Source organism: Rhinolophus sinicus, linkage group LG16 (assembly GCF_036562045.2).
Source record: "Rhinolophus sinicus isolate RSC01 linkage group LG16, ASM3656204v1, whole genome shotgun sequence".
NCBI lineage: Eukaryota > Metazoa > Chordata > Mammalia > Chiroptera > Rhinolophidae > Rhinolophus > Rhinolophus sinicus.
Window position 1 is genome coordinate 34,537,600 of NC_133765.1, and position 12,072 is coordinate 34,549,671.

Genomic DNA, 12,072 nt, shown 5'->3' on the forward strand with positions numbered 1-12,072 from the left:
CCGCACAATTACCACCTCCAGCGAGGGGTGTACAAGAGCTGTGAGTCTCAAATTGTATCATTACCTTTGTTGACACTACACTTTTCTAGAACAGCGCCATCCCATAGAGATATAATACGAGACAAATGTGTAATTTTGAATTGTCTAGTAACCATGCTTTAAAAAATTAAAAAGAAACAGCTGAAATTATAACATTTTATTTAACCCAATATATCTAAAATATTACTTCAAAATGTAATCAATATAAAACCTATTAATAAGCTATTTCACACTGTTTTCTCATACTAGGTCTTTGAAACATATTGTGTATTTTATGTTTATAGCACATCTCAACTTGGACTTGCCACATTTCAAGTACTCAATAGCCATATATGGCTTGTGGCTACTGTATTAGACAATGCAGGTCTAAAATATACGAGGTGTGATCAAAAACAAGGTGAATGTTTAAATTTTAAAAATTTATTACAGTAAAAGACACAGTGCCATTAATCCCCCTCAAAAAACTCCCTCTCACTTCAAACACACTTATCCCATCCTTCCTGCCACTTTCTGAAGCAGTTCTGGATCCTCTTTCGTGAGTTTCTTTAGTTGCGCTGTCGTGGCTGCCTCCATATCCTGAATCAATTCAAAACGTTTACCTTTCATCATCATTTTGACTTTGGGGAGTAGCCAGAAGTCGCATGGTGCCAGATCCAGTGAATAAGGTGGATGAGGACACACAGTAATGTTTTTATTTGACAGAAATTGCCATACCAGAAGTGACACGGAGCGTTGTCATGATGGAGGATGAAACCAGTTGCCCATTTTTTAGGCCGTTTTCTACGCACATCATTTCTTAAATGCTCTAATGAGCCCTTATAATATTCAGAGTTCACCATAGTGTTCCTGGGTACAAACTCAGCTCACACAATTCCATCAAGGTCAAAAAACACAATTAACATCACTTTGATGTTACTCATACTCATAGAAAACGGCCTGAGAAATAGGTAAACATTTCATCCTCCATCATGACAACGCCCCGTGTCATTACAATATGTAAGTGAGGAAAAGGGCAGAAAAATGTAAACTTTTGCAATAAAACCATGAATAATTTAATTGTTCTTCTGATAAAAAAGGAAAAAATAGCATTTACAGTAAGAGAACCTTTAAAATACCTGTTTGATGGGATACATAGTGTATAAAGAAGCCCTGCTTGTAGCACAAGGCACTGCCCAGACAGATCAACATTGAGTTTGAAAATACCCCCACGTAAAACTCAAAGCAAAGTACAGAGATTGAGTTACAGATGAAAATTTAACAAGTGTCTCCAGATACAAGAGAGGAACCTGAGACTTAATGACTGGCAGATTAGAGGCCAATAGAGCAGGAGGCAGCATTTCAAGCACAAAGAGGAGGGAGAGCCCCGTTCCTCTGAACCACCTGAGTTTAGCTTCTGCTGTCTTTCTGAGAGCAGGAAACCAACGCAGTCAAGGAATGGTGTGATAAGAACACATGGAAAGACAGGCTTGGGGCCTGGCGGGAAAACTGCAGGAGAAAAGAGGTAAAGGTGTGACTATAGTGTCCCACACTTTAACACCTGGGAAACTCGGCAGTCTTCCGAATGAACACAGAATCTCCGTGGGGGATGGAGAGGGGAGCATCTCCTCGAGGGCAGAGTATCTGGCCAGCATGAGAGGTCAACGCAAACTGATGATGAGTGACATTAAGCCACCCAAGGTCATCATTCATCACTGTCCTGGCCTCCCAGGATCTTACCCCTTGAACACAGGGAAAATGTGTGTGATGTCACCAAGCACAGTTTAGGGCATGGACCACAGAAGGGCCACTGTTTCCTATCAGTGCAGTAACGAGTGAAATACACTAGAGAGAAGAGCAAGCAGGGGACTGGAGCCGTTGGGTTTCAGCAGCAACTAAGTGGCTGGTTCGAAGGGTGAGGGTAAAATCTTACACATGGAGGTGAGTCGACTAAGGCCGGTGCCTGTGGCGATGGAGGGGGAAACTCCAAATGTCTTTATCCCACCATCTCCAGCAGTATATTCCAAAACTCAGGAATAATGGAAAGATTAGCCAGGGAAAAAGGCCTTACAACCTTGTCAGAAATAAACATACATAAGAAGTGAAAGAGCAATTTTCCAGATTGGAAAGAGATAGAAAGAGTGCCTCTTCCAGAGAGCTGACTCTGACCTTCCAAGGTGTATGCCTAAAAGGGTGGAGCAGTGCCTCAAATCTGTTCAGGAGGCCAGAGCTTCTGGAAATAGTGGTGTTCTGAATAGAATACATACCATGAAATACTGAAACACAGTACAAAGTGTAAAATTTCTAAATATAGGTCAGTAGCAGGAGCCTAAGATTTAAACTAAAAAGCCCTATACAAAGTAAAAAATGAAGTTAAGAAAACCACTGTTTATTGTTTAGTTTTTCACATAAATGGAAAAAGCAGCACCCTAGTCTAGCTGGAAGATGAGCAGCATTCTCCAAAGACCGCCAGGCTGAAGAAACAGAAACTTCGAAGGAGTGAAAGTTGCCTGATACCTCTCTCACTTCATTCATTTGTGTACTGTTTTGATAAACTTACAGTTAGCCCACAAGCTGACGACAGAGCTGGTAATAACATTCTCATAGTGCTAAATTTCTACATTTCACAAATCATCAGAAAGCATGACACAAAATAATAAAATCAATTAAAGGAAGGGACAAGGAGACATGAGAGAAACAGGTACAACGTAAAAAGCATCAACTTCACTATGGTACCACTTGTCAACACTACTGTTCGGTTCCACATCTATCAAATTTGTTATCTTGTTTTTACAGGATTTACTTACACTAATTCCAAAAGCCATGTCTGGGAATTAGAGCACCCAGAGGTGGTTCCTCACAAACACGGTCACTCCTGTCTTCACTCGCAACAAGGGACCATTCCTTATTACCGTGTCTCCCCGAAAATAAGACCTCGCCGGACAATCAGCTCTAATGCGTCTTTTGGAGCAAAAATTAATATAAGACCCGGTCTTATTTTACTATAACATAGGACTGGGTCTTATATAATATAAGACCGGATATGACATAACATAACATAATATAATACCGGGCCTTATATTAATTTTTGCTCCAAAAGGCACATTAGAGCTGATTGTCCAGCTAGGTCTTATTCTCAGGAAAACACAGCAATTTCAAATTACTGTACGTTTCTCCTGGTAGATTACTGAACAAACGTTTATTGAATAATAAAGCCTTGTAACCTGTCCTTTTTTTATTCCATTGTCAAGAATATTCATAAACACCAGTATTTCCTCAAAGATTTTCACCTCGAGTAAGCGCAAGTGTCCTTTCACATCTGGATAGCTCCTATAGCTGTCGTCACTCTGGATTCATAAGGGAAGTGCTCACTGAAATACCGTAGCCCAAACATGTTAGTAAGATTCCAGGCGGCATACTTCTGGGTCTTCCTTAGCCTTCTGTCACCTTATTGTACTAGAGCGACGCGAAGATCTAGTTTCACTGTTATTTGTCAACATATGTAAATACTTATGGTATTTCATACACTATATATAACTTTTAAAATATACCAGCCTCAAACAGCTTTAAAATTAACTCAAAGATTAAAATGCATATCTCTAGCAAGGATAAAGTACAAAAGATGAAAGATAAGCAAATAGTGCGGTCACTGTTTGTTTAAAAAGATCAATGTGAAAAGCCTTCAGACACTAAAGGACTGACATAAGCCAGTAAGAGTCAGAAAATTAATTGGCTCCTTAATGCAAATGGTGCATTTGGACAAGGGAGTTTCTAAGCAGTAGAGCCCTTACAAAGCCGTTGATGAAATCAGCCTACCAACCTTGAGTGCTGGTTTGACAATATCATGCAATAAGACACCGAGAAAGTTTTACCACATCTTTCTATTAAAGTCAGAAGTAGACTTTTAAGTGATGAAAGATTGAGTTTCTGATGTTTGCTGAATGAAGTCAGAACAGGGTATCAACAGATAGACATAACCCTTAGAAAAACTATTTTGTGCTTGAAAATTCCATGTTTTTAAAACTTAGAGTGTGTATGACACAGTACAGAAGATAAGTTGTACGCAGAGTTTCAGTCTATAGCAGTTTTTAAAAGGAGGAGGAAGGGGCCAAAACCCCACCAAGGTGGAAAGGGCTTGGATCCTCAGACTACCGTGCCACAGATGGAACTCTGGGCCATGACGCAACTGCCTGCAACGAGGCATGTCTGTACAAGCTCAGTCTGCGTGAAGGTTTATTTTATGTTCCCGCTACTTAGGTCTAAGCAAAAAATAAGCAACCTCCCAAAGTTCCTCCATCTACAAAAGAACTGGGTGTGGTGGGGGAGAGGGGCTATGAAAAGCTGAATGATTTGAGCTAGTTTGCTCATTTACTTACGCAAGCTTCTACAAAATCATGTGACTTTGTAACTCTAATATCACCAGCATAAGAGAGATCTTAAGAGGGACTGAAATTACTAGGCCTGGTTAGTATCTCCCAGAAGAACTTAATAGGTCAACAGCAGTCAATTATACTAATGTGTAAAAAGGAGCGAATATGCTTAAAATAGCATAAAGTTTTAGACTCAGAAGAGACCTTAGCAATCTAGTTCAACTTCCTTGTTTTATCACTGAGGAAATTGCTTCTAAAAAATGAAATCACTTAAGGTCACAGTTACTTTGGGACTTAAACCCTAACCTCCACATGAAAGACTCCTGACCCTAAAGTATGCTGATCAGTAAAAGTTTCAGACCTGCCCAACTAAAAGTAGCCACACACCAACTGTTTGTTCTGAATGAGAAAAGAGCACAGACAATTCACACGAGAACCAATTACTTCCTTGTTTTTTCTCTTTATAAAAGGTCTCATTTTTACTTTACAAGTGAGCAAATTTAACAGTTGCTATAGGTCTTTCCCCCTCCACCTGAGGGATGGACATGTCCCCCCACCCCGGATGTACTCTTTTTCCCCTGAGGGATGTATATTTATTGGGCTCCCCACCACCACCTGGGCGTTATAGGTCTTTAGATCCAATGGGAAAAATAATCACATTTCTATTTTCACACTATGTACTGAAGGATACCTGGCTATTTCAAGAGAAGATACCACTCTACAAAATTTACTCATAAGTCCCCAAGTTTTCTATACAACCACCCGAGACGCTGTAAATGGAAACCAGAAATTGGTTTCATTTGGATCTTAACAGCCAACTTCATTGTTGGCTATTTTTACCTATTTCGGTAATCCTCTACACACGCACACACAGCAGGTTCTATCAGACCTTAGGTTTAGGAAAAAAACTCCACCTGTAATTAAATTGCAGGAAATAAAGCTGACAAACATACGAGTACAAAAGGCCCTGAAATTTGGCAAGGCACAAGTTCTGACTTGAGGAGCACGAGGCGTTTTTCCATGCTGAATATTTAACTCATCATACATTACAAGTTCTTCAGTGACAACTGTTCATTAAAAATATGCCCTTCAATAATGGCAAGGCACGCCTACTCAAATTAACTTTCTAAAACACGGCAAGAAGCAAGATTTTCATTACCCATGCTAGTAGACGTGGGGTTTACCCCCATTCTGACTTAAACGAAAGAAAAAAAATTGAAGTGTAAATTCCTTTAGCAATGGGAAGTCAGGAAGACGCAGGGATTACGAGAAGGAGAAAGAGGAGTTCTAACTCGCACTGTTTTACACACATTCATTCATTTAATCGTCACACGATTGTCCGGAGTAGCCATCATCCCCAATTTATAATCAGAAAAATGAGCTCCAAAAAGTTAAGCAGTTTGTACAGACTTCCACAAAGTAACAGAGCCAGGATTTGCTGTCAGGCAAAGGACTGAATTCTTGCTCTTAACCTCACGTCCATTAACAGCTGGGGGTTCCCCAAGAGCAGCACGTGAGTCTGTTTTACTCAACTTTGTATCCCTAACATCTGAGCTAGGGCCTCTCTACAGTAGGTGCTCAATAAAAGCCCGAGGAATATATGAATTAAAAGATAAATTGGTAAACTCAACAACAACAACAAGAAAAACAACCAGATTCAAAAGTAGGCAAAGGACTCGAATAGACATTTTTTCCAAAGCTATACAAATGGCCAAAAAGCACATAAAAAAGTACTGACTATCATCAGCCATGAGTCCAAGGCAAATCAAAATCACCATGAGATCCCACACTTCATCCCCACGGGGACGACTGTAATCAAAACGCTAAATAACAAGTGTTGGGGAAGGATGTGAACAAATTGGAGCCTCCTCCTTTGCTGGTGGTACAAACATGCTGGAAAACAGTTTGCAGTTCCTCAAAAGGTAGAGAGCTCCCAGATGAACCACCCCGAGATATACACCCAAGAGAAATGAAAATATATGTCCACTCAAAAAAACTTAAAGAAAAATGTTCATAGCGCATTATTCATAATAGGCAAAAAGTGGGAACCCGTACACTGGAGTATCATTCAACCATACCAAGGAATGAAGTGTGGATACACGCTACATACAACATGGGTGAACCTTGAAAACATTTTGCTACATGAAAGAAATCAGTCATATTGTATGATTCCATTTATATAAAATGTCTAGAACAGGCAAATCTATAGAAACAGAGAGTAGGGTTGAAATGAAGAGTGACTGCTAGTGGCTGCAGGGTTTCTTCTCGGTATGAAGAAAGTATTCTACAACTCATTGCAGTAATAGTTGCACAACTCTGCGCGGAAAAAAGGTATTTGGTGTACCAGCAGTTTTCCTGTTTGCCACTTACAACCAGCAGAAAAACGACTTGCAGAAAACTCGGTGATTCTAAAATGCTCAAGACCAGCAACACGGACTCCTCATCAGGGCAGGGAAGCTTCTCCTTGATAGAAACCCAAACTTCTTAGTTTTATAGCCTGTTCGCTGCCCTCAAACTACAGGGCAGTAGACTATGTGCTAGTACCTCAACATGCTACTTTTATGCCTCGTATCTTTGCTCAGTCTGGAATGTTCTACCTAACCTATCTCTGCCTAGAAACCCTAGATTTCCATCAGTCCTAACACAAGTGCTAATTCCTACTCGGGAAGCCTTCCCTGACTCCCCCCCATACACACACCTCCAAGGCACGTGAACCGATCCTCTTCCACGGAACCATCACACCACCCTTTCAGCCTATACCTTACTCATCAGTTGTCTCATCTCGTGAGACGGAGAACTCCTTGTACCCAGCCAGAGTCTTCACTGCACTCAACAAATGTTTGATACACTGGCATCTCTGGGGCTTTCCCCCACCTCATGGAACATTTTCTATTGGCCACATTCATCTGAAAAGCTTTAATGTAAGTGTAACCATGCTATAAAATACACCAAGTGACCCACAGGCCACCAGTGATACAGGACTGGCCTTTCCTGTCTTTCCTGGCTTCTCGGTATTTGAAAGAGCTGACAACTCCCCCTGCACTAATACCACCTGACAAGGTTATCTAGAGACCTCCAGTTCATCAAGGCTGAATCCCTTTCATCAACAGAGCAACACCTCAGGGTGGACAGAGCAGATGGCACCCCCATTTTACAGAGCGAGAAGCAGAATGGGAGAGGTTAAGCAACTTGCCCAAGTTCACAGGACTCACAAAGCTGAGGCTGAAGCAAATCCAGGACCTCAGACCTCTTAATAGTAGTTCTGATTCCCCATGATGGTTTGCTGAGAATATTTCCAGTGAAAATATACTTTTTAATTACTTAAAAAATATAGATCCAGACATATAGATCCAAAGTATAAAGAAAAAAAAGTGGAAAAACATACTCTAAAATACTGAAATGATTTTGTCTAGACAGAATTATGAATAATTTGCTTTTTTCTCTGTTTTTGTATGTGTGTGTTTTATACTGTATGCATTGAACCCACATACTTAAGAGAGCTAATACACGTTATGAAAATGTATGGACCATTGTAAAACTAGTATATAAGGAAAAAATAAACCTGAGACATCAAGGAAAAATAATAACTTCAATGGAAAACATTTTCTAAAATCTAAATTTGACTCTGATACTAGATTCTCAATGAAACAACCTAAGCAAGCCATATATGCCTTACAACAAAAATTAGCAATATGGTTTCATGGGACACACACTTTTTTTCTAGTCACCCATGTGTGAAACTTAGCAATAAACGTTTTCTTTCACTGAGGCTATAAAAAACTTACCCTGTCTATAAAGTTTATTTATTCTATAGTCTGGAAAAGAAATGTCTAAATATGTTCCTTCCTGCCTTAGGTATTAGAACATAATATCTCTGATAAGAAATCATTCTACGGAGGAAATCAGTTACAGAGAGAAGGCAAGAGGTCAAAAGATTTGATTAAAAGACTTTTAGAAAAATATCCCTAATATTTCTTATCTTTCCTGAGAAGAGAGGAAAAAGACATGCCAAGTATTTCAGTGCACAACTTGACTAGGAATTTGTAGAATCAGAAAAAAACCCAAAAACCTCATTAAAGTTGCCCTCCCTTATGCGTCCTTTATACATCAAACCCGAATTCTGGATGATGTGCACATCCTGAACATCTGGCTCTTCAGGCCCTACAGTAAATCAAGGACTCGGCAATTTTAAGTGCAAAAAGTAGGCAGAGTTAAAACTGGGATCTAATCCAAGCTATCCTCAGACATAAGTAAACAAATTATCAAACACTTAATTTAAGTTGGAAGTACATTAGACCTTCTACTTATATAAAACATTAGGGCCCCAAAACGTCTGTCTGTAATCTCATTGGGATTCCTGAGAAGAGGTAGATGGAAATGCATTTCCCCAGGGAAAGAGACAGCAGAGAAGGTTCCCAACGGGGATTCTGTAACGGGACTACTTCCTCTTTTCTAAGATTTGCAAAGAATACTTTTAAGATTTTGTGGCTGAAGCACAATAACATAGACAATTAAAAAACAGACCCACCCACTGAGTTAGTGCAAGTGGAATCTGTCTTTCTGAAAGTGCCAGATGGAGATTAAAAGAAAAAAAGCTCTTTACTAATTGTGGCCAAGATTCCTTGGTACTTGGTGCCAGGGCCAGGATATTAACCCAGATGTCCTAGCCAAATTCAAGGTTGGTTAATTACAGCCTGCCAACCTACAAAAAGAAAAAAAAAAAGCCTCTTCTGTTTCCCAGATTGAAATCTGAAGAGGTCACTCTTACTTGAAATTCTTGTGTAGTACCATCAGTCGGTATGTTTTCCCTTAAAAGTGCCTTGTAACTCAAATGCTGATTTAAAGCATATGGATTCTTTGAGTTCCACCTACATGGGAAATACACTACGTACGTTAAAAATATGTAAGATGTTATAATAGTTTAAAGCCCCCCCTAAACAATTATCTAAAAAAATTCACAGCCAGGGTGATACTGCCTCTGCTTTCCAATTAAGATTTGAAAGACTTGCATAAAGGTTTATATCAAACACAAATTTTGAACCATGAAACTTTTAAAACTAAAAAGGAAGGCTCTGCTGCCAGGAGCACAATTCCAGGAAAAAGCTATATATGCAAATGTCAGTTACAAGGCCTCCCAGGGTTGAGCAAAGATCCTGCATACAAATAGGAAAGTATTCCCTCAATAGCAAGTCTGAACATCAAGTACTGGTCTGGCCTGCCAGCCACTGAAGGTTCCATTGCCAATACATTCTGTGCATTGCTTAAAATAACATAAACTCGGGTTCAATTTCTAGGTCTGTATTCACTGGCAGTGTGGTCTTTTAGGTAAGTTAGTAAAATTCTTTGAGCCTCAGTTCCCCACATCTTTAACTCTTTCTTCATCAAAATCACTAACATGACATTATTCTTTCTTTCCCTTTTTAAAAATATTTTAATAAATACGTATTTTAAGGACTACAATTAATAATTAATTAGCCTTAAATTATCTGCCCCTCCCACGTTTCCACCTCAGGACCTTTGCACTTGCTGTTCCATCTCTCTAGTATGCTCTTCCCTCTGGGATCTACATTCCCTTACTTCCTCTAGATTTCTACTGAAAAGTCACATTCTGAGTAAGGTCTCCTCTTGCTATCTTATCTAAAATTTCCATCACCCCAACTCTTGTCCCCAAAGCTTCGTATTCCCCTTCTGTGATTTTTTCCCTTACCATGTATCACTCTAATAAATTTTATAAATATGATTATTATCTGCTTCCCCTACTTGAATGGGAGCTCCAAGAGAACAGGAATTTCTGTCTGATCCACTGCTGTATTGAGCTCCCAGAATGGCCCTGGCACACAGTAGGTGCTCAAATACATACTTGTTGAGTGAATACCGAACCAGACCTAATTTCAGCTCACAGACCAGTACATCACAGCCCCGCAAGCTGCCTTTAGGGAGACTATCACAGCACTTCAAAAATACTATAAAGGAGAACAATAGGTTTGCCATGAATAACACTGTCCATTCTTTTATCATAGTAAAAGACACTCTACATCCCATCTTATTTGTACAAGGAAGAGAGGAAAGAAGCTGCTAATTTGGATAAAGTGGAAAGTTACATGAGGTAAAAAGTCTCACTTTAGTTAACACTGTATAGACAAGGTTTTCTTTTAATGTTAACAAATATTAAGCCATCTTCCTGTGACTTTACTGCACTACCTTCTGTGTTTTTTTTTTCTTTATCTTTGATTTCTGTAAAAGCAGTCTTGAAACTTATGGACCTCATATTTTCAATTACTAAATAATAAATATTTACTGAGCACACAGGACTGCAGAATCCTACAGAGTGCTATAAAGTGAAATATATATATTTCAAGGACCTTATACACACACACACCAGAAATACACCTGCAAATAATGAAGAACTCCAGGCAGCCAATATGTGATGAATTATAGGGTGCCTATCTTTGCATGGAGTGTAAGACTACCAATTCATTTCTTATACACCATCCATTAAGTTTAGAATCCTAACAGAGACAGCACTTAAAAAGCAAGAGTCAAACATTACTGAGTTAAGTTCACATGCATTTATGGGTCAGCTGGGATACAACAGACTCAATGTTAGACACTGGGTAAAAAAAAAATTAAATATAAATAAGGGCATCAAATTCTAAACTTCTAAAGAAAAAAAAAAAACCAGATTGGCTTCTGTTGTGCTTGGGCACAAGCAGGAGCTTAAGCAATTGTTGAAAAAGTCGGGAAGGGTGTGATCTTTACCTTTGGACAGAATCCCTATGCAGGGTCCCACCCAGTTTCAGCTTTTTTATCCTTTTGAACCAGGCCTAGTGGGAAGCCTAAGATGTATTTTACCACTTTCTCTGAACCTTAAAAACTCAGTACCAGCCCTTGCCCAAGCAATCACCCACTTCATTGTTTTAATTAAGGCCAGCCTTGCTTCTCGCTAGAGATTCACTACACTAACTTAATTATGAAGTACCTGGAGTCAATACCTGAGCTCAAATTCTGACATCACCACTTATTAGCTATGTGACCCTGAGCAAGGTACTTAACCTTTCTATGCCTCCTCTGTAAAATGGGGATAATGATAGCACCCTCATTTGGGTTAGGTTGATTAGTGAGATAAAACACAGAAAAGACTTGCCCAGAGCCTGACCATGGGAAGCCCTCAATAAACGTTAATTGTTGTTATTTTCAGAAGAAAAAATGCCCCAAAGCTAAGGAGCAACATACCTGAGGATTCTTGCAAAAGGTTATCATTAAAACCCAAGTCAAACACTCTAGGTAATACTAATAATAATAAAACACGAACACCAACCAGAATCATAACCATAACAGGAGGAACAGCAACATGAATACTTACCGAGCTCTTACTGGCCAAGCACTGCACTAACCTAAAACAGGAAAAAGACAAGGCTGTTGAATTAAAAAAAAAAAAAAAAAAAAAACTGCATACATTTTCCCACCCTCTTTTTCAAATGTGGTAATTGGTGCCCAAGTTTTGCTAAAAACAGGTATTTAAAAGGATTGCAGATTTAACGTGTAATTTCTTCATACCAAAGAGGTGGGGCTGTGACGGGAGGAGGGGGTGGTGCTCAGTTCCTGCCAGATGGAAAAGCCACATGAAGTGGAGAAACAGCCGAGTACAGGCTTTATCCCCAAATCAAAATCAGATTTTTGAAGCACA

At 39.4% G+C, this 12,072-nt stretch overlaps 1 protein-coding gene across 13 annotated transcripts in view; it reads right to left on the reverse strand.

Moving 5' to 3' along the window:
- The window catches only part of CLIP1 (CAP-Gly domain containing linker protein 1), a 100,837-nt gene that overhangs the window by 88,004 nt on the left and 761 nt on the right, over positions 1-12,072 (reverse strand). For 12 of the 13 annotated variants that reach the window (XM_074321587.1, XM_074321588.1, XM_074321591.1 and 9 more), the window contains exon 2: positions 11,749-11,779. The gene's annotated coding sequence lies outside the window, so the exon portion shown is untranslated. Of the gene's footprint in view, positions 1-11,748; positions 11,780-11,942; positions 12,030-12,072 lie in introns of those variants that run through there. The other variant, XM_074321584.1, reaches the window with a different exon arrangement.